The 5444-nt window shown below is 40.7% G+C and overlaps 1 pseudogene; it reads left to right on the plus strand.

Moving 5' to 3' along the window:
• The first annotated feature begins 3989 nt into the window (after positions 1-3989).
• On the plus strand, positions 3990-4489 carry LOC133762912 (small ribosomal subunit protein uS2B-like; annotated as a pseudogene).
• The last annotated feature ends 955 nt before the right edge of the window (positions 4490-5444 follow it).

The raw sequence follows: 5444 nt of genomic DNA on the forward strand, positions 1-5444 counted from the left end.
TTTTTAGTGTTTTAGTCTATGCCAGGAATTTAGAAAGCGCTTTTATAAATTCTAGTCTGCGTAATAATAAAACAAATGTCTTATGATTTGATGTGTACCAAACCAGAGACACAAGTTACCTTAAGTTGTTTAAGATCCTCATTTGTCATGGGGGAAAACCAGTTAGTTCCCTGATGTGCAAAAATCAGATTTTGAAATACAGTTCTCTTTTGACTCCTTAGCATTGTTAAGGGTATTTAATGCTTAACTGAAGACTTTGACTTTGTTCCTACTTGAGAGGCAGGGCCACTGAGTAGCCATGGAAGTTCCAGAGATAAGCTAGATAATACAGAGGGGATGCCCTGAGTTGGCTGGTGACCTAACAAGGAAGAGGAGAGGTTAGCACTGCAATCAAAGCCTGGTCTGGAAACATCAATGGTACTGTATCACTGAAGGATCTACAGACACATCTAATGCATCTGTAGCTTGTGTGTGTGGTCCTTGGCAGGGGAGCTCTAGTCTCTGGATCAGTAATCAGACAAACTCCATCAGAGTTCCAGCCCCATCATTACATTTTCTGATTTAAGGCTTGTTAATTATAACAACACAGGTTATTTCATAGGGTTTCTGTAAATATTAGAGGAGCTTACATGCTTAAAGAATTTTTTTCTTTTTTTCTGAAATGTTCAAGGCATGTTAGCTGTGTTATTAAAGCCTGAATCTGTATCCTGTGCACATAGATTACCCTCCTTAGAGCACACAAAATTTGGAATTTACCCTCTTTAAAATAATCCGAATACATAAATTATGTTATTGTGTTATTGAAGGCTGTGGGGCTGCTATACAGGTTGAATACAGAGATGCACTCTTGACAGCATGTGTTCTCATTAGATCTGATGCTCTTATCCTTTCCTACTTTGCTGCCATGGTTTTTTAAGACCCCCAGATGGGGAGCACAGAGTCAGCAGGGAAAATACTCCAGCAAGAGTGGGAACAGGCCTGCTTTCCTCCTGCCTAAGAATGGAGGCCCTCTGAAGGCCATGTCTGTGGTTGCTGCTGCTGTATTTTTGTCATATTAAAGTATATACAGAAGTCTGAAAGGAAATATTTTTTTAAAAAAGATTTATTTTGTTTATTTGAAAGTCTGAGTTACAAAAAGAGAGAGAAGGAGACACACACACACACACAGAAAAGAGAGAGGTATGCCATCCACTGGGTCACTTCCCAAATGGCTGCAATAACTGGGGCTGGGCAAGGCTGAAGCAAGAAGCCAGGAGCTTACTCTGGGTCTCCCAAATGGGTGCAGGGGCACAAGCACTTGGGCCATCTTCTGCTGCTTTCCTAGGTGCATTAGCAGGGAGCTGGATCAGCAGTAGGGCAGCTGGGACTTGAACCAGCTAGGATGAACCATATGGGATGTCAGCATTGCAGGTGGTGGCTTAACCTGCTATGTCACAACACTAGCCCCAGAAAAGACATCTTTAACTACAAAAAGAATTGTGGAATAATCCACAGGTTAAGGGAGCCAACTTCAGATAGATTGCATTTTTTTTCCTATGATAAGACATTCTTCACTACTCTTTATTCCTATAGTACTATTTTTTTTCCTTAAGTGGAACTTGGTACATGTCTCTCCAAATGATCAACCATCTAATTGTATACATCTTTTATTGCAATACAGTTCAATTTGATGCAAAGGGTATTTTGCCATTAGGCTCAGTTTTATCATTGGTCTTATAGGGGAATCTAGAAAAATGCAAACCACATTTCATACCCTAAGTAGATTGCAATTTAACAGTGGAGAGAAAAAGAAAGTCTCAGTGTGTGTTTAATGCAGAGAAAGAAGGATATGACTATGAATGAAATTATCAAAGAAGAAGGGTGATGGAACTTGAGATGTTTGGCAATTGTGATTTAGATGAAGTGAGAAGATGGCCATAAAGGAAAGGGCAATTTGAAAAAGGGTGGAAGAAAGAGTAGGGAAAATTTGGGTATGTGATGGTAGGAAATTGACAGAGGTAGGAATCACTGAAGGCAGATTTGGAAGACGTAGGTGGACTCAGGCTGGGGAGGGCTTTGGCTTCCAGGAAGAGGTGTTGTTCCAAGCCACCATCTTCCCACTTATGCTTTTGCAATAGGATCCTGACTCATCTCCTGGAATCCAGTCTGCACAGCTGATAAAGGGCAAGGTGATATTTTTAAAAATGCCATGTTACCTTCCTGATGTAACAATTGTTTGGCTTCCTTCTGCTATTGGGAGAAAGTAAAAACTTTTCACATGGCCTAGGAGTCTTTTGTGAACTGCTGCTGACCTCTAAGCTTCAACTCACCTTCATATTCTCTTCAGCTCTTCCTGTTTTAAATTCTTCCCTCAAACCCTTTGTCCAGCCACATTGGCCTTGATTCATTTCCCCAACAATCCCTCCAACCGCCCACCAGAAGCCTTTTCTTGTGTTAGAAGACTTTCCACTTCTACCTGTCTAACCTAATTGACTGTAGCTCACACAACACATAAAACTTTCTAGGGGTTGCAGTCCCTGACTCCCTAACCTAAATACCTTATTATATGCTTATAAATAACCAATGCGGCTCCATATTATGGCTAGATAGGTAAGTGTGTATTTCTCTATTTATTTATATTACTACTTAATGCTGTTTGCTCCTGGACTCTAAGCACCAAGATGAAAGAAAATACATGTATTTTTCTCCCCACTGTATGTTCATAATTTAGCTCGGTGCCTAGTAAAGAATAGTCACTGTAGAGAGATCTGTTAGATGAATAGGTGGCAAAATAAATCAATTGGTGAGTGAATAATAAGCAATTTGCTTACAAGGGTTTGAATCAAATCTAATATGTACTTTTTCATTATTATTACATGTGAGGAGTTAGTAGCTTGTTTTATTTATAATTTTCATGTGTCTCTCTTTAGTTAGTTGACTTATTTTTATAACTACTATTCATGAGTTGAGAAACCAATTCTAAATCTCCCTTCTAATCATTTATCCCTCTGGGTTTAGGTTACTTTAAAAACAAACAGAGAAAGGTAAATACTCCGATTTTGTGGTTCAGTTCACATTTCAATTTTTATCATTGCTTTTTCTTTCTGAATATGGTAAATGGTTTGAAAACCCAAACTTCTGCATTTATATGGCTCTTTTTGACAACACATATCTAAGATATTTGAACACATTTACTTAAGGTAGCATTATAACCTATGAAAGATATATACATCATATATTAAAGCTCCTTCAAGACACAACTTCTCCAATAGGGTCACAGTATGGCACAATAATTTTAAATATAAATTGGGAGTTTTGATTAAATCATCTAAATTGACTAATGGTCTATTTAAATTCCTGTATTCTAAACTCAATAATAGCAATATCTCTTCAAAATATACATGGAGGGCAGGTGTTTGGTACAGCAGTTAAGATGATGTTTGGGACTCCCACATCCCATACTGGAATGCCTACTTTTCAGTTCCAGCTCTGCTTCATATTCCAGCATCCTTCTAATGCTCACTCTGGGAGGTACCGATGATGGCTCAGGTGATTAGAACTCTGTCACCCATGTGGGAGACCCAGATTGAGTTCTGGACTCTTAGCTTCATCCTAGCCTAGCCCCAACTCTTGCCGGCATTTGAGGAGTGAATCAGTGAAGAGATCATCTCCCTCTTCTCCCTTTCTGGGTATCTGTGTGTCTTCTAAATGTGTCACTCTGCCCTTCACATTTTACACACGCACACGTACACATGCACACGTACACACAGGTTTCAAAAACTGTAAATTTGAAAATTTAAGCACTTAAAATATTTTCTAATAGAAAAGACTAGGATAGTTTCCTGCACCATTCAGTGAGGGTTCATAAGGCATTGCTTTTGATTCTTGGTATAACTTAAATGGAAGCTGTCACAATGGAGCCCTTGATTCCTGCAAATGGAGGAGGATATTCTCAAATTTCTTGCAGCAGAAACCCACCTATGTAGTACCAACCTTGACTTCCAAATGGAATGCACATATACAAAAGGAAAAATGATGGCATCTGTATCATAAATCTGAAGGGAACCCAGAACAAGCTCTGTTGGTGTCTCGTGCCATTGTTGGCATCAAAATCCTGCTGACGTCAATGTGATATCCTTCAGAAACATTGGGCAGAAGGCTATGCTAACATTTGTTGCTGGCACTGGAACTACTCCTATTGGTGGTTACTTCATGTCTGAAAACTTTACTAACCAGAGCCAGGCAACCTCCTGGGAGCCCTGTCTTCTGGTGGTTATTGATCCGAAGGCCGTATGCCAGCCTCTCACAGAGGCACCTTATGTGAACCTGCCTACCATTGCTCTGTGTAACACAAATTCTCCTCTGTATTATGTGGACTGCCATCCCATGCAACAAAGGAGCTCACTGTGAGGGTCAGATTTAGTGGATGCTGGCTGGGGAGGTCCTGCACCTGTGTGGTACTATCTCTCATGAACACCCATGGGAGGTCATGCTTGATATCTGCTTCTAAACAGATTCTGAAGAGATTGAAGAAGGAGAGCTACCTTGGATTAAGCTGAGACCAAGGAAGAATTTCAGGGTAAATGGACTGACTTCCCCATTCCTTAGTTTATTGCTACTCAACCTTACATTGAAGACTTTTTTTTTTTCAAAGATCTATTTATTTACTTAAAAGTCAGAAAGTGGGAGAGACAGAGATAGATATCTTCCACCTGCTGGTTCACTCCCCAGAAGGCCGTTAATGGTCGGGGCTGAGCCAGGCTGAAGTCAGGAGGTTCTTCCAGGTCTCTCACATGGGTGCAGGGGCCCAAGCACCTAGGACATTTTCTGCTGCTTTTCCCAGGCCATCAGCTGGAAGCTTGATCTGAAGTGGAGCAGCTGGGACATGAACTGTTTCACACATGGGATGGTATTGTCACAGGTAGCAACTTGACCCAATATGCCACAATGCCAGCCCCAAAGACTGATTTTATGGTGATTGCTTTATAATCCCTTTCAAATAATTCTAGCATCCATGCCATCTTGGTGTTCTTGTCTACTGATTATCTTTTCTCACTGAATCAAGGTGAATTTTTTTTTCTGGTCCTCATTATGGTATCGAACATTTTTTTTTGTACCTGCACCGTGCATTTTAGTAAACCTTTTTGTTAGTTGGCCTCTTCTAAATACTTCTTTGTGCGGCTTGTCCTGCAAAGCTGCACTGTTGAGGAGAGTAGTGTTCTTCCCACAAGAAGCACTGGATTCAAGTTTCGGAGAACATGTCTGTCTTTATTCACAGCCACGTGTACTTTTAAAGGGCAGGGAGAGGGGTGTAACTAATTCAGGTAATACCAATACTATAGGACTGAACCAACACTGGAGCCAATATGCCTCTCCAATCAGCTTGAAGGTCACATAGCTAGGGTAGCTTTCCAGGTGGGCCTGGGCCACACCTGAGAGCAGTTTACCTGATTGGCAGAAGGCAG

Source organism: Lepus europaeus, chromosome 1 (assembly GCF_033115175.1).
Source record: "Lepus europaeus isolate LE1 chromosome 1, mLepTim1.pri, whole genome shotgun sequence".
NCBI classification, from domain to species: Eukaryota; Metazoa; Chordata; class Mammalia; order Lagomorpha; family Leporidae; genus Lepus; species Lepus europaeus.